This window comes from Corvus moneduloides, chromosome 14, assembly GCF_009650955.1.
Source record: "Corvus moneduloides isolate bCorMon1 chromosome 14, bCorMon1.pri, whole genome shotgun sequence".
NCBI classification, from domain to species: domain Eukaryota; kingdom Metazoa; phylum Chordata; class Aves; order Passeriformes; family Corvidae; genus Corvus; species Corvus moneduloides.
In genome coordinates, this window is record NC_045489.1 from 2,401,141 (window position 1) to 2,424,194 (window position 23,054).

Consider the following 23,054-nt stretch of genomic DNA (forward strand, 5'->3'; position numbering starts at 1 on the left):
CTAAAGAATCGCCCAGGAAAATCAAGGAATGCTAAACTTAGCAAAGATAATGTTTCTGAAAGCTAATGGAGGGAGAAAAAACCCCATCCCAAGAGCAAGGCAGAGTTTTTCACACGCACTGTAAAGCAAAGGGACAGAGATGCACATTTCCTATCGTTGTAGGTCACTCTTCAGTGCTTCATCCTGATGCGAATAGATCCCTCAATAGTTAACTCAGCCAAGGGAGAGTTCAGATCAATCCTCCTCACTCCAGCCATGCCTCCTTCCAAATCAATAATGGCTGATGAATACCTCTGGCAAGCCCAGAACAGACACAATGGAAATCCTGCTCTTTTCCAAAGTGCCTTTGCAAGCCCCTTGGGTAAGGGGTGTTTTTCTGCTTCTCTGCTAAATCTCAGCAGTGAAGCTGAATTCCTGATGATGCTCCATTCTGCAGAGGCAGCACTGCACTGCTAACCTGCACCTTTCTGCTCTTGGAGGGCTTAGCAAGAGCTTTTTGAATTCATTTGAAAATGAATTCAAACTCACGATCTGTGTAGCTTTCATCTTTAATAAAGTCTGGGGTTTTTTTATTTAGACTGCTTTCACAACAGATGCAAAGTTGTTATTCAAAATATCATTCTGATAATTGGATTTTTTTTTAAGTGTAAAGTTCTGTAAGCAGTGCAAGCTATCAATTAAAACTGAATTTGTCTGCAAAAACTAGGAAAAATGAAAAAGCTGGAAAGATTAGATGGTTCACATTCATTAATCAAATCCCTTAATTGCACTGAAGTACTAAAAGAAGAATCACTTTTGTTAACTTGAAAGTTACGATGCACTTTTTTGGGAATTCAATCCTTTTTTATGTAAATATTCCCAGTAAATCTATGCCTGGTTCTAATCTGCAGCAGCATTGTCCATAATTAAGAATATTTTACAAGAGGCTCTTTCAGAAATCCCCAGTAATTAATAATAAATATCTCTTTTTTACAGCACATGAATCTACAATAATGAAATAAACCTGAAGTTACAAGCACAGCACTCCAGCCTGTGCAAACAGACTTGGCAGTTCCAAGTACAGATTTATGTCTGGAAGGATGCATTCTCCTTGAAGCTGTTTGTGCAACCTACTTACCAGAAGAAAGAGATTTCCTGGAGATTTCCTTTAATTAGCTGGAACAAGCCATTAGTAAAACAAGCAACTAAAACCAGAAGCATACAAGCTCGCATAGTTTATGAAAAAGCAATAATTAAAAATACATCTTAAAATTCAAGAAAGGTGGGACCAGGTTCAGTAACAGCTCTTTCTGTGTGGACAGCAAGGAGAGTCTAGGAAGAGAAAGTTTAGCAGTCTCCCTGGAAAGATAATGGCAGGAGAGGAAATACATCATCCATGCTAGTGTGGTTTGTGTCCCTGCCCTTCCCAGTTTCTGAAAGCCTCCGTTTATTCCTGGGGCAATTAGGAGTCATCATCACTGCCAATTATATTTTTCACTAAGTGAATGCAATGTCATTTCCAAAAAAATTCTGAATCAGATGAATTTCAAAGTCTGGAATGCAGCGATTTTTCCTGTGAGTGTTTCCTGGAGCAGCCACGGCCCGGAGTGATTTGAACACGAAGCACCAGGTCTCTTCCAGGGGATTACAGGAGACAGGGGCTGTGTCCCTTCTCTTACCCATAACGAGAATTGTGTGCCTCATTCCTCTCTCCCCAGCTGAAATGCACCCCTGCAGTTCTGCACTGTGCGTATTGACTCAAATGAAGCTTTGTGTAATAAGATTTAAATTGTAATGACTCATTATGTCAACCCTTTTTGCTGGTATTTTACATAGTAAGTGTGCACAGAGTGCAGGGTCCTACTGCAGAAAATCCCAGCAAGTTGACAGTGACAGAGACAAAAAAAAAAACTACTCTGGAAACTTCTCCCAAAATCTCAGCATGACCAGAGTTCCAAAAGGATGATTTGAGTGGGTGTCCCTATTACAGCCATTATCATCCGCTCAAGATTCTCTCCTGAATCCATCACATTTAGATTTTAGTGGGGCCAGGCTGTCTTCTTTATATGGGCCTCAGGTGAATGATTTCAAAGTATTATTTTTCATGATTGTTTAAACATTTGGCTATGCACACTCACACAGAGAGCTGTTTTCTAATAATCCTTTTATCAGCCTGAAGCTGGAACAACTTTCTTTCTTGCAAGGATCTGTTATTGAGAGTTTCTTATTAGTAACTAGATGCTGACATTGATTTCATTAAAAAATAAGCACAGTCCCGAAGAGCTTTTGATTTCTTTTTTTAATTGCATAACATGTAGAGTATAAACACAAACAGCTTTGCTCAGAACTGTACCTAATTGCTTGAATGAAAAGGATTTCTGGATCAGCAGTTTCTCTCATTTTTTTGGTACACATTGGTGGCATGTTACCAAGGCACCTCTAAAACTGCTAAATGTGGCTGGGGCTGAAAGTGATGTGGAAAAATTATTTTTGTGTGCATTGTAGAGTGCTCAAAACCACTAACAAAACCATTGTTTTACAGTACCAAAAGTAATGGCTATTCCGTGCGAAATCAGCTGTAGATAAATACCTTTTCTTCTTACAGTGAAGTAAAGGAATAACTTTGCCTTGAGATACCATTTTGTGTCCAGTGAGTCTAATAGACAAATTTTGTTAATTTGCACCAAAAAAGTAAACTTTGTGGCTCTTTTGTGTCAGCTTTTTAAAGACAGAGGTTAACAAAACTCTTCAAACCCACCAAATTCTCTTCTCTATATGATTCCACATCAATCTACAGAGGACTATTCTCTGGCTGGTTTCTAAATTCTGGTGCTCCCTATTTAAATATCCATAGGAAGTACAAACGCTTCTCTCCTACTCGTTTCTCATCTGAGAATTTAATAGCAACTGTTAAATAACATAATACTATAAGAAAGTAGGTTGGGGAAGTGGGAGGAGGACAAAAAATTGATAAAGAAATGGGAAAGAGAGCTGAAGCTTAAAGCTTCTTGTGGTACATCACTGTAGCTCTTATGACTCTTTTTTTACACTCTTGCTTCTCTTCAGAATCCAAATGTTCACAAGGCTGTAATTGAAAGCCAGAGAACTGGTAAATATCAGTATCTAATAGCTGGTGTCCTTCTCCCTGTTCTCCCCTAATGCATATTTCCTGTGAAACGCTGTCAATGAACGAATGACTTCTTATTTCCCCAACTCCTCCTTAGATGTACTTTCTTCATCCTCACAGAAGAATATTTTGTATTTCAGGATTGGTTGGCTTCTTTTTTTTTTTGCTGGCAGCCCTTCCTGCTCTCGTTAGTACATGAAAGCCTAATTGTGCTGGGCAGCTCTGTCCTGGCAAGCAACTTTGAAATTATACATGAAATGGAACTAGACATCATTAATTCTACTTTTGTAGGTAAGTTTTTCTCCTGTGAATGATGTGCTTTGCTCCTTACCTAAGAAGATTCTGTATTTTTTTAAGCCTTTTGCACTGTGATATAAATTAAGGTATATAAAATATATTCTTACAACTAATTAGAAATCAGTGAGAAAATCCACCTGAAATTTATAGAAATTAATTCAGAAGAACCAAACAATTAATTTATGCTTAATCCAGTGACTCACTATCCAACTTGTTTCCGCTGTTTATTTTTATATCAGTGTCTTACTTCAGGAGCAGGCAGGGAATATATCCTTATGTTTTACTTCTTTTGCAGAATTAGCTTAAAGGAAAAGAAGAAAACCACCAAAACATAGGATTGCAGACTTGCCATTTTTTTTCCTGAGAGGATCATCAATAATTTAAAATTTCTTCATCTTCAGAATGCCCAGATGAATGCTCTGAGATATTCAAAGGCTAGAAGCTGAAAGATTATACAGGTGATTCAATAAATCTTGGCAACAACTAAAACAAAAATCATGTTATTTTTTTAAATTTTAAGTATGAGGGATTAATTTTTCTCTCTTTATTTTTCTCTGTATCAACGAATAATTGAAGACATATTGGTATAAAATATAACCATAGCTGAAATGCAAATATATAGGATCATTCCATTTTTACTTTCCTTGGAAAAACAGTTTTTTGCTTTTTCCACTTGGTCCTTTATATTTGAAAGAGCAATATTCCTCAGGTGAGCACTGGTAATTAAGTCAGGTATTCACATTTTTTCTATTACTATTTTTCTTGGTGCTTATTTAAGAACTTTGTTTGCAAAGTTGAATACCCAAGGTTCCTTTTCAACACTTGTATTGATTTTCTTTTGTCTTTTAACAAACAGACACCAACCTGTACTCAACATGGAAAAAATAACAAGCAGGCAGTGCTCAAATAGCAAAATCAACATTTTTATTCATCTAGTAATGAATATTGTGAGCAAGCCAAGATCCAGCTGCAGCCCAATAGAAAAGCAGAGGCCTTTATTTCTCGAGTAGCAATGATATCATCAATAGGTGGGGGAGAGGGTTTCTAAAAATTAAGAAATAAATTCAAATGGAAGCTCTTTAGGTTTTTCAGCACACATTAATTACTTGAATTCAGGTACCTGTCCCAAAATTGGCTACAAATATGTTAATCCAGCCGGGCACAGAAAATTAATCTTGATTATGAATTAATATTGTCCCTTCAGTCCAGAGAGTGGAGCCATGAATATGCATCCCAGCCCTTTGTGCACGCCCTGGCAGGAGTACAGATGGCATTTTATCCCTCACACAGAGTTTGGTGTGTGCCTGTCTGGGAGTTCAGGGGGTGCCAGACCCTCTGGGTGAAGTTGTGTGAGCTGAGTCCAGAGCTGCTGATGTGTGGGGATGGACAGGGAGGTCCCAAAAGAGAGGGTAAGGAAATGTGGAGAGAGAGCATTTTTTAACTTGGAGAGCAAGAGGCTCAGGGCTGACCTTATCACTTTCCACAGCTCCGTGACAGGAGGGGGCAGCCAGAGGGGTCAGGCTCTGATTCCGGGCAACAAGTGACAGGATGAGAGGACATGGCCTCAGTGTGAGCCAGGGGAGCTTCAGGATGGACATTCGGGGGAATTTCTTCTCAGAAAGAACTGTCAAGCTCTGGAAAAAGCTGCCTGGGCAGGTGGTGAAGTCATCACCCCTGGAGGTGCTTAAGGAAAGCCTGGACGTGGCATTTAGTGCCATGGTCTGGGTGACACAAAGGGGTTGGGTCAAAGGTTGGACTTGATGAACTTAGAGGTCTTTTCCAACCTAATTGATTCTGTGATCCTGTGAAAGCCTTCCAAGGTCTGATGAGCTCTGGGGTCTGCCTGGCTGAACCTGCAAAAATGGGTAAAGCTCCACAGCTGCTGGGTTTGTCCAGAGCCAGCAGCGCACAGTAGCATTAAAAATGGAACCTATCCAAGGAGGTGGTGGCTGCTTTATTCAAACAGAGACCAGCATCACACACACACCCCTGAGCCTCTTCCACACTGACCTGTCACTGTGGCTCTCCAGGTGGCTGGAGTGAGCTGTCTGGGGGAGTGCATGGATGTATAGATATCTGTAATTAATCAGAAAGACTGGATTCTATTAGCAACACCAGCTCAATAAATAATAAGGTTTCATAAATATTAGTTGTGACCTGTGTCTCCCCCAGCTTCATCCTCTACCAGGGAAAAGGGAATTTAGAGTACTTTAGCAGGTTTTTCTACCTGGGAAAGACAAAGGATGAACCCCCTCAACGGGCTCTGCTAACATGGCTACAGAAAAGACCCCTCTCACTGAGAGAACTTCATTTCCTGACCGTGCCCGTCCATTACCAGCAATAAACACTTAGGATTTGGTTTTAGAAAGAGTTTTATGAGCCTCCAGTTCATGTTAAGATTAAAAGGGTCATATTCTTTTGTGTTGATACAGTGCAAAGGATTCTGATTTGGCTTTGCGGTATTTTTTCTTTTTTAAATCTTTGCCTGAATCAGAAGGAAGGCTGGATCATCACTGGATATAATGCATTATCATTAACTTCCTGAAGCAATTTCTCTTGTACAATTTTTCTAGCCCAGGCATTCTAGCTTTTAGTTTAATTGAGTTTGTTGATAAATCTGTCATGACATGCTTTCTATATATGATCTTCCTATAAAAAAAATATTTCTACAGAATAAAAATCATTCCATGAATGGGATTAGAACAAGGCTTGCACATTGTTTAATCATGTATTCAATTGGTGTCTAACAAGCAGTAGGAATGACTTAGATTGACCCTCTGTTCATTTATGACTTTCCCATTAACATTTGCAAAATAGGCAATGAGAAAAAAACATATGTTGAAATCACACAGTTCAGCCAATGCTTTCATTAAATATTACCAACTACTTTCCCTGTTGAAATGGAATATTCTCACTCAATCAATGAATCCAGTAAATAAATGTACAACTGCCTGTGGTGTCTTTTGCATTAGAATTTCAGTTTCCATGCTTGTCCCCAAGGCCAAGAGAGAGCACGACTTCCTGTTGCCGATGTTTTGTGTTTCATCAGGTCGTGTCTCAGTATATCCACGTCACCTTAGGTCTGAGCAGATGTGACAGAAGGGAACAGACTACCCTGAGCTGCTGCAATGTCAGCGCCTGCACCAGGAAGACTGGAAAATGCAGTGCTGGAAGTGCAGTGACTGGGAAGCAGAAAAACAACAGAGTAAGAGTTAATATTCTGACAGGAAGTCAAATAAATGGAGTGCACACACGACTTCATTGCAAGAAAAAGAAAACAAACAAAAAAATGAACGCTGTTACTATCATGAGAATAATAATGATTTGCTATTGTTTTGTTTTGGCAGTAAGCAATTATCACCTTCTGCAGGACTGAGGCACACTGTGACTACGTTGTGCGTAAGGAAATAGTGACTACGGGTGTTACTGCATTTAACACATTTTATTCCTGCATGCAGTTTTATGGATTTCAAAAGTGGGATCAATTCTCCCTCCCTGAATTCTGATTACAATAATTGTTTTATTTCTTTCTTTTCAAATGAGAATGCTGCCGGCTTCCTTTGGCATATTTCTTGATAATATGACTGCTTTGGTTATTGCAGTGGTACGTTTCATGTCTCTGACCACAGTACAAGATGTTTCATTTACTTAAAGCTTTCTTGATGTTATCGAACTGAGAAAATTTACTTTGGTAGCCCTGAAAGCAATTCCAGGAATAAGACTTGATCCTTCACTCAATTATCTGTCCACATTCCATCAAACATCTGTAACAAGGCTAAACAAAATGTAAGGACACCCAGGCCTTAGATCAGCCAGGAAATGTTATCTTGGAATTGACTTTTTTCCTCCTAATGTAACAAGAATTATTGCCAGCAAGTCTCTTGGCTGCATGGAAGCCAGGCTCGCCTTCGTGATTGCCAAGCTGTTTTACACACTCAATTATCTGTCATTTTAATTTCACTATATTTCACGAAAAATGCAGAGGAGGACTCACATCTCAGCAGAGGATGCAATACCAGTGTGGTCATGCAGAACAGCTTTGTCCTTAAAAGTTATTAGAGCCAGTCAGTGGGAGAAGGGAAATAAAATTAGGTCGTCTTAATTCAAAGCTCTATTTTATTTTCATTGTCATTTGGCTTTTTGTAATCATCAGCCTTATCCAACCATCACACTTGGATTATCTCTTTCACTTGATCTTGCAAACATGGAAAAGCTTACCTTTGGGAGTTTTTAGCTAGTGAGCTCCTCAAATTTTTCAAGCCAACTTTTTCACCTTCCTTTTCACGTTGAGTAATTTGGAAAAAGATATAGAAATGGGGGAAAAGAAAATACAGAGTTACCATACTTTTTATGTTAGCAAATGAAGGACTTAATGTTAAAATTGGTATGAAAGAAGAGACATCCAGTTACAAACCTGGTGCTCAGTATTTATGACAATTTCTGAGACATTTTTAGCATAGCCTGAAACCAGAATGGCAGATTATCTTCTGACAGGAGCAGTGCAGCCAGGTGTGCCCGCGTGCATCTGTAAGCACAGCAGTGCATGAGACAGCACAGGAGGCAGGGGGAGAGGGAGTGTAAGTGCCTGGACAAGTGGGATGCAGTGAATAACCTCAAGGGTTAAAGCGCGTCAGATCCTTACGGCAAATGACACCGGCCCGCCATCAATCCCTCTGTGCCTTCCGTGAAGGAGCTCTCTCACTGAGCATTCAAGGACAAAATGAAGAGGGTTTGTTGTCTGGGTTTTTTTTTTACCTTCAGGTTACAGTATACAGGCATGAAGGAAATCCAGGCTGCCTGCAAGTTCTGCCTGCTGCTTTGGTGCATGGTCAACCCCAACGCTCCCCTCCCTCTTTGGGTACATAACAAGAGGTGACAGACCTGAAATAAAAGCCCACATTAAGCGAAAAGGTTCAAAAATTTGTTGGTTTAGGGAAGATATGGAGGGTGAGTGGGGAAAAGAAAGGCAGACAGGATAATCTAAGCAATATGAATAAATTGATAGCTAGTACAAGGAAAAAGAATGTGAGGGAATTTAAAAGGGGAAAAAAAAGACTGCAATTAAACAACTCTTGATGTTTCCTTCATCAATACAGAAATCTGTGTTTATTCAGAAATATTACTGAGGAAACAGTGAACCTAACAATGCTATTTTTTCCTAGCAGAAGGAATTTATGACATATTTTGCCCCATCCTCCCCAAACATAAACCCCTTTCTGGATAAAAAGAGTAAAACTTGTAACTCTGAGATTTTTTTAATATTTTAAAACATATGAGTCCATCCATGGGAGCTTCTTTTCCTTTTTTCAGCAGCTTTACAATGGCTTGGTTTCATTTCTGAAGAAGAAATTATCCAGGCCTCGAGACAAAGATGTTCAAAGCCATGTTTTTGATCATTTAAACATCAATACCACTGGCTACACAGAAACTATTCATAATCCTTTCCCAGGGTTGGCAGGAAGCAAAGATAAATATTTTTCACAGCACTGATATCCATTAAGACTCTTGCCTCCCAAAGGCAGGATCATGTTTTTGGACTTGTCCTGTCCCAAACGGATCTGGTCCCTGTCAGCCTCAAAAAGAAACCAGGAAGGTCTCCTGTGCTCTCAGTTATGTGACTGTAGATGTCATGGTTGATATTCTCAGTGTAAAAATGTCATGAAGCTTCGTGGGGGGGAAATACTTCATTTTTCCTCCCTGCATGTGAGGTCCTAGCCTTGCTTGCTTGTTCCAGCCCTTCACCCATGGTCAACAATTAGTTTGTCTGGGACAAAGCTATTAACTGACCCTGTTTAATGTCTGGGTAAGGAACAATCAGGTCTGCATATGCACAAGGCCAATCCCAATCAGAAATGTTTGGAACTTCAAGTGAAATGTCTCTGCATTTAATGAAAAACCCCAAGAGTTTCAGTAAGTATGATGGGTAATAGTCCTATAAAGAGATAATTTTCCTTGTTCCTTGGTTTCACTTAGCAAAGACAGAGGAACCGGAGCAGGAACGCTTCACGCAGCATTTATTTCTCTCATGTGAGTGGTTTAAATTCCTCCATTTCTAAAATCAGGAGATAGAAAATGGAGCAAGCTCTGCGAATTTATTATCCAACATTTCCTGCTTGTCCATGGAATGCCACTGTGCACCCATCTGTGTTTCCCCCATTAATTTAATAATGTCCATGGCACCTCCAGGGCGCCAGGTAACAGAAGCCTGATGAAAGCTCCTCTGAACAGCTTCACTCCCATATTGTCTCCTGACACATCCAAACAGCCTTAAAGCCCAACTGGAGCTCATCCTGGTCCTTCAAGTTAATAAGCAAGTAGCCACTGGCATTTATAAATATATATATATATGTATTCATTATCTCATCTCTATGTATATGCATCTATATTATACAAATACTACCATTAAAAAAAAAAAAAAAAAACCACATTAACACCTTAAGTGCCCAAGTGTCACTGTAGTACCAGGAGCATTAGATTTAATTAGGTAGCAAAAATAGAAACTGAAGTCTGGTTAATAACTTCTAAAGCTGATCATAATTGGCTTCTTAGTTGGAGATCAAGCAAAAAAATAAATTTCAGACATCAGTTTAAGTGAATACTGAATAAATTATTCAAAATAACTTTGAGAATCAAATAATTGGACAAATAATATGTAAAGTCAATAAAGTGTGACCATCAACAAATGACAAATGTATGAACAATAGAACAGTATTATTCTTCTACTTAGCTCCAGAGAGTTCCTTGTACCCATCAGATTAATTGTTTATTCCAGTTATTACATTCTTTCAAATGTATGAGAAAAGAAACCATTGATTTACTGCTGTCAAGGGGTACTTAGTGCAGCAGTTTAAACAAAGCATGGCTGTCTCCATATATAATTCATGTTTATTATAAATGTAAAGGAGAAAGAAAATGCTACAGGAGCTTTTCTAGGCTCAGCAATCTAAATTTCTGTTGCTTTGTGAATGTAATAAATACAATGTTTACCTGCAGAAATAACCAAACAGAAATTTCCTGCACTGAATAGGTAATTTCCAGAGGGACACACAGTGTTATTAAAAGCATTCTCCAAACACTGATTGCTTCATTCTAAACTAAAACACATCATTTGGTATTTAAGAACTGTCTGGATTTGCTGCTTTGTTCTTAATATGCTTGGCACATCTGCCTCACAAATCTTCAAATGGCTCTAAAATGTGTCCTGGATTGTTTTTGGCTGGGATAGCATTGATTTAGAGAATGCACAAAGGTGCGATCTTCCCCCTCTCTCAGAACCCTGCTCTTCCCTTACTGAGCTGGTTGAAATTCCAGGAGTGCTCTGATATAAAAAGGGTGCTCAGACCCTGTCACTCTCCGAGCCCCGCCTGCAAGGCTGAGTTATATTTTGGTTTTAGGCTAGTAATATATCAGTGGTTATGTCAAAGTCTTCTTCAGAATTTTGAGCTTGTGGGTTGCACCATTTCATTAGCTGGTGGGTTTTTTGTTTTCCTTTCCCACCACGTTATAGCAGTGAACTCTCCCCTTGCAGCAGTCTGGGATGCCTCCACTGGATACTCCACGCTACTCTCTTAGCCTAATAAAAAGTAGAAAATCACTTGGGTTTGTTCTTCAATTACTTATTCACCATGCAACTCTGACTTAGGAAAAGTGAAGTTCTAGGTGTGTGATTCTAATTAGAATATTATTCCAATTACTATCTCGAAATGAGAATCCTGCTGTGCAGTATGCTAATATGAAATGTACCCACAGAAAGCAACAGAGGACAAAGCAGAGTCCCCTTTTTTTAGTGATTTCAGCAAAATAATAGATCCAGAACTCCAAGCTAGTCAGACACTGAGTATCAGAGTGAAAGAGAGTGGGTAAGTCCCTTGAAGGCATAATAATGATAGTGCTTGTTAAGGTCACCATTTTCATTTCAAACTACAGCAACAGCCATTTAAAAAATAACTTTACAACCAAGAAGAACTTGGAAATAGCACAGTACTGCAGTGTATTTACAGATGTCACATTTTCTCAGTAAAAAGAAAACCAACTCCCAAAGTAAATAATTTTAACTGCCTAAAACACAAACCCCATTTAGGCCATAGAGAATAATTGACCAGAAATCCCGAATATTTTGGATAACAAAAGGGATCAATCATCATCCATCCACCATTGTATATAGGCTGTGTGCTTTTACACAAATTGTTGCTGTGTTAATTCTTGTCTGCTTCTCTGCCTGCAAGGTCTTGAAAGAATAATAAATCTGATCTTGAAATAAATAAGGTTTGAACTTCTCTTATGCTTTATTATAATTTTTAGCAGATTAGACTTGGTAAGACTCTTAGCATTTTAAATCTTAAAATACTGTCTTTAAGTAAGCATGTCTCTGCTGACCTGTCACCTTTAAGTTATTTGCAGGGAACTTTGATTAAGTAGCATTAACTAAGTCTTCTCCTTAAATTATTTGAAAAATGTAACTTTAAATAGGTCATTTAAAAAAAAAACCCACCAACTTTCTGAGCTTCTTTCCTCGAGTCTCTCCCCTACGGATTGTCTTAATAGGTAAAGCACTGTCTGCATTTGCTGGAGGTTGCAGCCTTTGCTAGCAACAAAGTCAGTGTGTTCAGCTAGACAGATTCCTACAGAGACCTCGGGGCTTTCATGTGGGACCTCTGTCTCCTGGAAATGATATTGTATTTTGCACAGAAAAAAGCACCTTCCTCACTCCAGCTGTTACAATCACTGAAAAATGGTGAGTTCTGCAGAACACACAACTCTGCAAGCCTGTTTAATCAGTGACTGAGGCAGCCCTCCTCAGCCATGGACTGTGCTGGAGGATTTTACATTACTTTTATCATCTTGCTTGCCTCTAAGAACATCCTGTTACATAAAAAGATTGTTTGTCAATCTTGGAAAATATTTATTTTTCTGTATGACCAACCTGAAACTCCATTTTTGTGTTTTTTGCTTTTGCTTGGGGTGAATAGCTAATAATAGTTCTAATAATTACAGTGATAATATTTTTCAAGCTCTGTAACAATTTGCAAACACAGACTCTCGTCCTTACAGGCACCATGCAAAATAAACCTGGCCTGGTCAGCGTGTGAGGGACATCAGTGCATCTGCTTTGAATGCTGTTTTCCAGCATGGTAGGAAAAGCTTAGGAGCAGAGCAGCATCTTTATGTTCTCACATTCTCATTTTTGACAAAGGAACGCAGAAAGAAATCTGTCCCACCTTTTTTTTTTTTTTTTTTTGAATTGCAGAGAAAGCCTGGGCTAAAGACTTGAGCTTCTGTTATTTTTGTCAAGTTACTTAAGTTACTTTCCATAGTCAGTCACCACTGGCAGACTACAGTCACTGCTAAGGTTAGCAGATATTCATGGAGGCTTTTAAAATACTGTCTGAAATCAGGTCCCTGCTCTGTCAAACTGGTGACCTGGAACTGAAAGGCTTTTGTGACATTTTTAAGTCCCTCAGTCCCAGGATCTCCTGAGAAATCCCTGGTAGCAAGGGAAGACGGAGTGAAGCACGGTTTCATTAGCAAATATATTTCTCTTACCTTTGAGAACTGCATATACAGCTGAAATTTGCCATTTCTGCTTACAGGGCTGGTATATCACAGTTGTTCTGCTAGGTTGTGCGTTGGGAAGTAACCTACAGCAAAAAACAAAGCAACTGGACATATTTACCTGCCAATAAAACACCCTTTCCCCTGGAATATTTTCATCTGACCTTTCTGGTCTCGTTAAATGAAGAAAGGGATGCTACTGAGATTGTTTTAGATGCAATCATTGCTTAAACATGACATTTAGGATTCATGTAGAGGTTAGCCACAGCAAGGCTTTTCCCACCAGTGAGCAGTGCCTCACATTTCTTCCCATGCTCCTTATCTAACTCAGCTGCTCCTAAACCCATCTCGTACACAAGAACCTCTCCAGAGGTTGCAGCAAATTTTCAGGCTGTGGGAAGTTTGAGCTGTTGAGAAGACTAGCACAGCACTAATAAAATCTGAACACTTATAGTCAAACCTTATTCCTGATGCTGCTAAATGGGAACTTACAGCTTAACATAATAGGCAATTTAGCATACAAATGTGCCCCATAAAAGCAAGGATGTTGGCAGTGCAAAATCATAAATGTTAACCTTTGGGCAAGCTGTTACAAATGTGCTACAGGCTCTTGCAATTTTAATGAACTTGTTCGCACACACGAGGTTTATCTTGTGCTAAACACTGGGAGCCACACACCCAGGAAGAGGAACACCTTCCAAAATTCTGGAGTGTGGAAGTTCATCATGTCCCACTCACCTCTCATCAGAGGTTTATAGCAGCAGGCAAGGAAAATGGCCTTTTTGCCCTCAGAAATGCGATGGAGAAACAGTACATAACTCTCCTAACAGTGCTGGAGAACACAGGAAATCTTTTATAAGTACAAGTGTTTGCGATCAAACTTTTATTCTGGACAAGTACAGATGATAATGAATGTGATTTTCCTGAGCCATTGCTTCATTATTTTTTGGTAAGTTCCTGGAAAGGCACAGGTTGTTGAAAATGTGAGAAATCCATAGCAATTTCAACCCTAAATCAGGGCTAATAGTTATCTTATGAACTAGTAGGCACCTGTGACCTTTCCTTGTAAGCAATTTGGGTTTGATGAATCAATGTCTGAGCATCCTCACAATCAAATAATGCTGCAGAGCAACCAAATTAAGTTGCTCCATTTCAGGGAAGCACTTGGAAAAAACCCACACATTTTCAAGCAGTTTTGCTAGTCCTGAGCACAGCACTCACATCCAGCCTTGGCGGTGGGCATGCTTTCAGTCCAAGTCTCTCACGTTTTTTGGCATTGGAAGGCCACTTCATTCCAAAGCAGAATTAATCAGAGTTACTCTTTCAAGCTAAATGTGTGAAAGATGAATCATTAAAGAAAAAAAGATGATGTCTCAGACTTATCTGACTCCACTGACAAATTTTCTTCACCTTCCACCCTACGATTACTGCAGCAAAATATGGAGTTTTCAGTTTGCATTCACACAGTTTAACAACGTCTACTGGAACATTCATAGCCAAGAACCTTCTCACTTGCTTATTCCTTCCTGTAAAGAAAAGGAATTCAAAGAAATTTCCTTTTAATTGGCTGTGAAGTTCTTTTAGCTTGGTTAACAGCCTTAACTGCCGACAAAGCGTGGAACTGGATTGTAAAGAGAATTCATACAGGGACCAAAAAGCACTTGCCAGGTATTTCTCACCTCACTAACAGCTCATTTGCTTCACTATCGTTAATATATGTATCTGTACACATAGGGAACAATCTGAGACTCGTTAGGCTATAAGGCAAGAAGAAAATGTAGATTTTCATAATAACTTGCATTATTATAAAGCCTAAAAAGTTATACATATGCACTAAATGGAAAGTTAAAGCATGAAAGAGAGTAAAAGAGAGAAAATATAAGGAGTTGAAAATAAAGGAAGTCTTCCTTTTCAGACATAGAGGCAGTGAGAAAAGTTTCTCTAATGTTATCCTTCAATACGCAGTGTAGTGAACTAAATTGGGATCCAAAATATCAAAATATTCCACTTCATTGTTACTTTCATACAAGTTCAGAACAAGGGTTTCATGCACAGTGTAAACTGAAAATCAGAGGTTCATTAATTAAAAAAAAAAAAACCAACTTCACTCATAAAAAATCATTTCATACTAGAATGATTAAATTGAATTAATGGAATTAATATTATTGTACCCTACTTTGTATGAAGAGCACTTAACACTCACAAGTCTAAAAGACCATTTTAGGTTTGGTTTTAAGAACAGAACTTCACCTGCATGGTTGGTTGCTTTTGATGCTCTGCATTATGTCATTTTACATGCTGTAAAATATGTCCCTGACGTTAATTTTCTGTAGAAAACAACCAGGAAAACTATTTGCATAACTGTAAAAACGAAGCCCCTTTGAGTCATTAATATTGAAAAATATTCATGTGTGTTTAAACTCGGCCTGTGAAATGTACAGTTCAGTGCTTTCCAGGTCCAATTTCTGAGTTTAACTTAATCAAGTCTAATGGTGCAAAGGTGATTATCTGCCTTCTGCTAAGTTCAAGAATGTAATAAAACTGGTTACATTAGGAAGACAATTTATTATCTGTACAGTGGCAGAAAAAGGTAAAGAAAAGGTAATTTATGGTGGCGCTTTCTGAGCTTAATGTATTAGTTGCAGCAGAGGTTAAAACGTTCATCTTCTTACACCTAAACTTGGAGAAATGAGAAAGCTTCTGAATACGAGACAGAACACGTGCAATAACATAGAAATTACACTTCTTTATCCATACAGCAGACAGGGACTCATTCTTTTGCTGTTTTTCCAGTTATATTTTGTTTTACGGTATGAAGAGTTACCCTGAAGTACAGCAGGATAATCCTTGGGGTTGCATTTTCTTTTTCAGGTTGTTGCCTTTTATGATCCCTTGGGAAAAAAAAAAAAACTGCTCAGCTGTATTGTGGCTCCACTGATGGCAAACGACAGAATCAGGACAGGAATATATTTCTCATTGCTCTCATTAGTCTGGGGGAAGAGATTCAGTGTCAGTAGGACTTGAGGATAACAGGGAGCACACAGACCTTGGATGAATGGCAGAAGCAGCACAGCTTCTTCAAGCCTTATTGCCTCTACCTTTTCTGAGAATGATCACTATGTCAAACAAAACAGAAAACAGAGATATTTTTCAGAGAGATGTTTTCTGAAAATATCCCAGTACTAACAGGAAAAGCACACTTTTCCATTTGCTGCTTTAGGAAACCCAGCCCTTTCTTGCCATATTGCACCTGTTGCAATTGCACTGCAGGGAAGAGGGAAGATGCAATGCAGCAGCTTTGACTCATATTACTGTGAAATTTCTGGGTTTGTCTCTTTGCTGCCTATGTGCAAAGTCTATTCCTGTCCTTGACCCCCAGCCTCTCTCACCCTTCTGATCCAGGAAACTTGTGAAGAGTCACAGGGAGATTAAGGATGATTCCAGACTGAGCTTGATTGATCTGTCATTTAGACATTTAAATGTATTACATTTTGTTGATTATCTACAAAGACATTTTCTCAATTTGGTTTGCTAAGTTAGCATTAAAAAAATTGGCAAATTCTTAAAATTGTAAGGTGGTTGTGAACTGTGAGAATTCTCCACATTCAACCCAAGCATCTCCATTCCAAATGTAGTCATTTTTGTTTGCTATTAAAGCAGATTGCGTGTTTGGACACCCAAATACAACAGCTCTTTCACAAGATTATTTTTCTATTCCATTAAATAATTATTTCTTTGGTGTCAAAACATGTCAGTGACAAAATTAAGAGAGAAAATAAATTAACATACTGTAAATATGTGTGATTTCATACTGAATTGCAGCAAAATACCCTCCGTGCAGCAGACTTTAAATGGCATGAAATTTCTGATGCCATTTCCTGAACCTTACATAACATTCAGCAGAACAGCCACTCTTTGTAAAAGTGTAAAACTGTAAAATGCAGTTTCCACAGCATCCAGCACCTCACTCCATTCTGCCTGCATCACCTTTCAAGCAAGAAGCACCACTGGATTGAATTAGGTCCATTAAGAATTGAATCTCATGCATGGTGTATTAAATCACTCGATTAAATCAACCTGTGATTATCGAATAATGCACCAACATCCTTGTCTGGATCACCTGCATCTTTCAGGAAGCCTGGGCAGTTTCCTTACTGAAACTTCAGAAATAAGAAGCTCCGTGGTTCTCAGTGGGACTGACAGAGCTGTGTGAGTTTTCAGACTGGATTCACCTGCATATATTCAGGAATACTGGTAAAAAAAATAAATTATTTTTCCCTGCATACCTGTTTTACTGCCAAACATCCTGCAGCGACTCCTTTTCTAACACAACTAGGTTTTGTTCCCCCCAAAGTTCTGATAATCTCTTGCTGAGCTTCCCTATCTGCTGTTTGGGACCATTCAACCAAGCACATTCATTTTGCTCATGCAAAAACCTCGGTGAGATTGGGCTTATCAGAAGAGGTTCTCTGAATGTGCTTGGCTCCTCTCTCATGGTGCCATTTCAAGACTTCTGTCTGTGCCTAGATATCCCAGAGTCGTGATAAATAGAGCCAGGGGTTGTTTATTACCAATGTTTGCTATCTGGAATATGCTGTCATCTCATTACAATGTGTTTCAACTTCTGCATGGACAGGTCTCTTATTTACACTCTGCTTTATTCATGGAGGGAACGCTGACATTGGAGGCAGTAGAGAGCAGAGTGAAAGGACTCCATCTGTAATACTGTTAAAATAATCCCTTTTCACTACTTTTAACACCAGAAATTGATATCTCTGTATCAAAAATTCAAAAGTTTCTGATTTGAAGATTGTCAGGTAAAGATGTTAATGGTGAAAGCCTGGAACTAAGATAAAAATTCATGGTAGTCTTGGTCATCTGAGCTTCTGGGAGCTGTCAGCCTAGCAGCACGTACAGACAGTGAGAAGTATGGATTGCTTTTGACTCAGACTCCCAAAGCAAGTTTGAGGGCACTACAATACCATAAGGACTGCTGGATTCAGAAATTTCGGATTAAAAGGTACAACTTATCTATTATTCTGCCCTGGTCTCTATGATGTCATTATGTCATCTGTGATATAAATGAACATGACAAATTTTACCCATATAGCTCCATAGAGCCTCAGTGGAATACTCCCAGGTAGAAAATCAGGACATTTCTGTAAGCAACACTTATTTTAGCTGTGCTCTCAGTGAGCTCTGTGAAGAACTAATTTTATTATCGCATATAAAAAGCAATGAAATGATACTTAATTTCTGGGATTCCTTAAATAGATAAAGAAATTACTCTAAAAATAAAGTAAGAGCAAAATTCAGACCTGAAGTGCATCAGCTTCGTTCTCTGCTGCACTTGCAAAAGCACAGCCAGCAGCTCAGGAGAAGGGATTATTCACTTTTACCAGGCATTTGCCTGGTTGTGGACATACAGTACCTTGCCAGACTTTTTTTCATGAGAGATCACTAATGAGTGTTTCACTGGGAAGATGAAGCCAGACACTTCTCAGAGATTCCCAACCAGACTCGTGGCTATGGGCAGAAGTTGCAGCAAAAGAAAGGTGTTATTGAATCTAAGCAAGAGTTTCTTCATGCTGAAGACGGTCAAATATTGGAGCAAGGGCCCAGAGAGGCTGGGAAATCTCCATTACTGGAGATATTCAACACTCAAAAGCAGAAAATGCTGAGCAACCTCACCAAACTAAGCCTTATTTTTAAGGGAGTAGAACAGAAAATGTTCAAAGGTCATTTCCAACCTGAAATAGTCGATGTTGCTGTGGTCCTAGAGTTGTGCATCTACAGGTATTTGGTTGCTTGTATCCCCAGCCAGACTGTTCTCACCAGTACAGGTTTTCCCAGTGTTGTTGGTTTGGGTTTTTATCCAGGGGCTGCGGTGATGACTTTTCTGCTAAAACCACCCTTAGCATCTGGTTTCTGAAATAAGAATCTGATGACAAACATTTTTCAAAAGGCACCAACTGACTGATATTATTCTATATTACAGATTTCCAAGGAGGGTAATTCATGGCAAATATAACGTTTTCCCCCTAATTCTTATAAGCCATTTCTTCACCATCCAAATAAATGCTGTCAGAACATGGAATAAACCGTTCTTCCAGAATGTGAGAAGTGCAATCTGTCCACATTACACCATCCGTCTCTCCAAGGAGAGAGAAAAGATTTGCTTCAGCAGAGAAGGCACTCTGTTATATGGCTTTTTCTTTTCTAGTCTCATATCTTATGTTTCAATGGGTAAACTCTGCAAGTCAGATTTATATTCAAGTCTAAAGTTATGTTTTGCTGCAGTAAAATCAGAGGAGGCCATGACAGATTGATCCATGGAAGAACAGGTGGGAACTGAGCAGACCTTATTAATCTTTTTCTCTACTTGGTGGCACTCAAGTGCCTTTAATACACAGAGAGAACTTTATCTGTGCCACATGAAGTTAACCTTGAATAGGACTTGGATTTCTAAGAGTCAGATTAAATTTTTTCTGAGTTAAAAACTTGCACTTTTTTTTGATATTTCAGAGATTTTGGTAGCATCCTCTTGTCCTCAGTGTTCTCTGCCCAGCTGAGCACTTCTAATAATTTAATGTGGATCCTCTTCTGAAACAGCTCTTCCCATGTTTTACATCTGAGACATCTTCCACTTCCCATGGTGGAAGAGAGGCCTCTGGAACTAAACTTCCAGACACCTCATTCCACTTTCTAAGGCATTGTAACAATTTTACAGAGCATAAGAAAGACCTTTGTCTTCCTGTTGAAGCAACTCTATTTCCTTTTAAAGCACAAAAATTAATAGAGCTAAATATAGGCTAGTTTAAGCATGGCTCTGAAATCTTATGACTAAGAAAATGGAGGATGCTGTGTTCAAGCCCCCCACTGCTCTGTGCATTTTCTGTGAAAGGTTTCGTGTGAGGTACAAACCACAGAGACTGATGTGCCTCTGCTGGGTCTCTTTAGCTGTCCATCCAAGAGACATAAGCATAAAGCTAAACTGAAAATGGGGTCAGAAACTACAGAATTGCCATTACAGATCTGGTGTATCTATGTTAGTCAACCATCCTTGTGCATAACTAAGTAAATTTAACTTCTTTCAGAACATTATCATACAGCTTCTTCACTACATCCCCTATTTCCTTCTGATTATGAGATTGTATTTGTTACCTACTCAGGCACTGAAAGATGCAGGTGAAATTTTGCTGTTTGACACACAGACCACACAGACAGGGGTGGAAGTGCAATGTTGTCACCATGGCTGGTCAGCCTTCATCCTCAGGGGCAGTGACAGCTGAGAGAGGCTGTGGAGATGGGGTGTCCAGGAGAGGAAATACTCCCCCAGCTGTAGCACTGGTTTGCTTTTCTAATTGCATGAAAATGCTCAAGAGCAGAACAGAAACTGGAGACCTGTGCAAGTCACTGATTGTTGCTGTTGTCTTTCAGACAGAGTTTTGAAAAAAATGCACCTACTGCCTTTAACACCATTGAAAGAATTTAACAAGTTAATGCAATAAAATTTGATCATCTTGATTTGAGTATGTCTGTGGTTGTTGCATTTCCATGATGAAAGTGATGTAAGGCTCATTATCCTAAATAAACTCCTAATTTTCTGCTCACGGTTGCTAAAAGTGTTCCAGAATCAGCAGCACCAAAACGAGCACTTCATTCACTTCCTCATGGTTACAGGGCTCCAGGTCTGAATGCTGTAATCTTCGTGCCACAGCTGCAAAGAAATCACATTTTTGTAGGAGGACAAGATCCCCACAGATAATAAGGGGCCACAGGTTTTGTCCTGTTTGCAGGGTGTCAGGGCTGAGACAGGTCAGGCTCTCCCCAGCTTTACATGCACTGCTCAGAGGTTTGGTTTTAACTTTGTTTTGCTGCAACAGCACCCAAATTTCTTAACTGTGGTGTCTAACACACATCAGGTATTTCTTTGTTCTGTTTGGAAATGGTTCTGCCCAGCTCCAGGTCTGCCCTTCTGGGGCTGAACATCTGAATACACATTTAGATTCCTAAGTGCAGAGATGAAGATGGGATTCTTAAACCAATCAGCTGGAGAAAGAGGGGGTTATCCTGAACTCTTTTTTTTTTTTTTTTTTTGGCAAGCCAAGAAGAAACATTACAATAAAAAAAATACAAACCTGAGTCTCCTGTGCATGCAAGTCCTTCAAAGGAAAAGACTGACTTTTAATAGGTGAGAAAGCAGATTTTCTGCTCTCAGATTCCATTGGGGAAACTTCCACAGCAGGGTGTTGCATTGTAACAATTGCAGGCAATCACTCAGCTGTAGGAAATTGTTCTGAATATCTGACAAAACAAACTCAGCATCTCCAAGCCACCCCTAACAGCTCAGGGATGGCTCTGTGCTTTGCATCCCTGCTGCAGCCCATAAGTCTCACCCAATAATGTGTCTTTGCAAGATGAGGGGCACGGATTTGTTTTTCCAGCTACCGTCACTCACGGATAGCCCTTCCCGTGAGACCCGAATGCTGGTAAATATCAGTGGAGCGAGTGTCATTTAGTTTGTTCTGTCAGAAGGTGGACACATTATTATCTTTGGTGACAGTAGTGAAGTTAAATTTAGTCCATGCTACATTTTTCAACCTCCGTAGGAGGACTGTTGGTCTAAACAAAAAATACATCTTTTTTAAAAAGGAAATCGGCTTCTTGCAATTTTGCCTCTCTCACTTCCTATTTGCATGCTGAATTATTTCCTTTTAAAATTAATGTCATTAAACAACTATTGCACACATAGGACACACAAATACCACAGAAGGTGAAGTGAGCTGCTGATAAAAACAAAAAAGAGAAAAGGAAACAGGTGTGTTCATCTGTCAATCAATAAACTAAATAGATGTCATAAAACTTAAAGAGAATAATCTTTTTTTTACTGTTGTCTGAACTGCACTTGATCTTGTTCTTCACACTTTTAACAGTCACATAACAATCAATTGTATAAATTTACAGGAACCATGGCAAAAAAAAGCAGTCTCAAGACCCTAAGAATTTAGTTTTAGACAGTAGCTAAATATCCTTATGCTGTTATCAAAATCATTAATATGCTACATGAACACATGAACAACAAAAATTCCTCACTTATTCTCCCTGCATATCGGCAGGATTAATGTCAAATACTCTCCAGCTTCCTGAATAAAAGGTTTCTTGTTTTTGATGTGACAAATGAGAAACAAATCTCAGCCTGAACTTTTTCATGAGCTGATTATTTTACAATGTGATTTGTATTTTTTTGACAGGCCCGAGTTCCAGGTGGACCAGAGGTAATACCACTCACCCATCCGTGCTGGCAGAGAGGCAGCAGAAGAATACAAAACTGCACAAAATGCTAATTCTCGTGATTCTGCTCCTATCCCTGCCAAATTCAGCTGTTCCCTGCTGTGCCCTGTGAGTCCCAGTTGTGACCTGGTTTCATTAAAATAAAGCCAGGATATGTGTTAAGAGTTTTTCTGGCGCTCTTTAGGATATTTCTTTTCTGGTGCAGAGACCTGTGGAAATAACCACTCTTGTTTTTGCCATCAGGTGCATGGATGCACGTTTTCAGGGACTGTGTGATACAGCACCCGCATCTCAGGGAAGCCACGGGGGCCTCTGTTTGCTCTTTCTGTAGAGGATAAAATCAGCTCTCCCTCTCCAGTCTCCAGAAGCCTGCAGAGGCACCATTAACATGATTCTCTCACTTCATTTGGGGGTTTATATCCATGCCTGGAATTTAATTTTGCAGAATGACCTAGACCTAACCCTGGCACGAGCAAAAAATAAAACCTAGAAGAAATAAATTGTGACAAAAATTCAAATCATTAGCCCAGGACCAAACCCATCATTTATTGCTGTGCAAGAGCTTCTCTTTGCCAGAACTGGGAAGCACAGCCAGGAAAACCAAAAAGAGCCATTGTGTATTAAGCAAAAGACCAAATCCTTCACTCTTACAGCCTTACAAACTGTACTCCACAGGAATATTTTTACGAAGAAAGAATCCATATGTAGAGTAAAGGAAATCAATTATTTATGCAGAGGTTTTTTTTCAGGTAATTTCGCTGTTCTTCAGAGATCAGACTAGAATGGTAAAGAGGAATAATTTTAA

The 23,054-nt window shown here is 39.2% G+C and overlaps 2 long non-coding RNA genes across 2 annotated transcripts in view; one reads left to right on the forward strand and one right to left on the reverse strand.

Moving 5' to 3' along the window:
• LOC116451099 overlaps positions 1–22,416 on the forward strand; it is a 32,456-nt gene extending 10,040 nt beyond the window's left edge. The window contains exons 3-6 of the long non-coding RNA XR_004243089.1: positions 976–3,861; positions 6,453–6,608; positions 6,751–6,802; positions 22,210–22,416. This is a non-coding gene — a long non-coding RNA (uncharacterized LOC116451099). The remainder of the gene's footprint in view (positions 1–975; positions 3,862–6,452; positions 6,609–6,750; positions 6,803–22,209) is intronic.
• Positions 6,499–7,906, reverse strand: LOC116451100. The gene is made up of 3 exons (XR_004243090.1): positions 7,818–7,906; positions 7,622–7,680; positions 6,499–6,585 (listed from the first exon to the last, which is right to left on the reverse strand). It is a non-coding gene; the product is annotated as an uncharacterized LOC116451100 (long non-coding RNA).
• Positions 22,417–23,054: the final 638 nt, after the last annotated feature.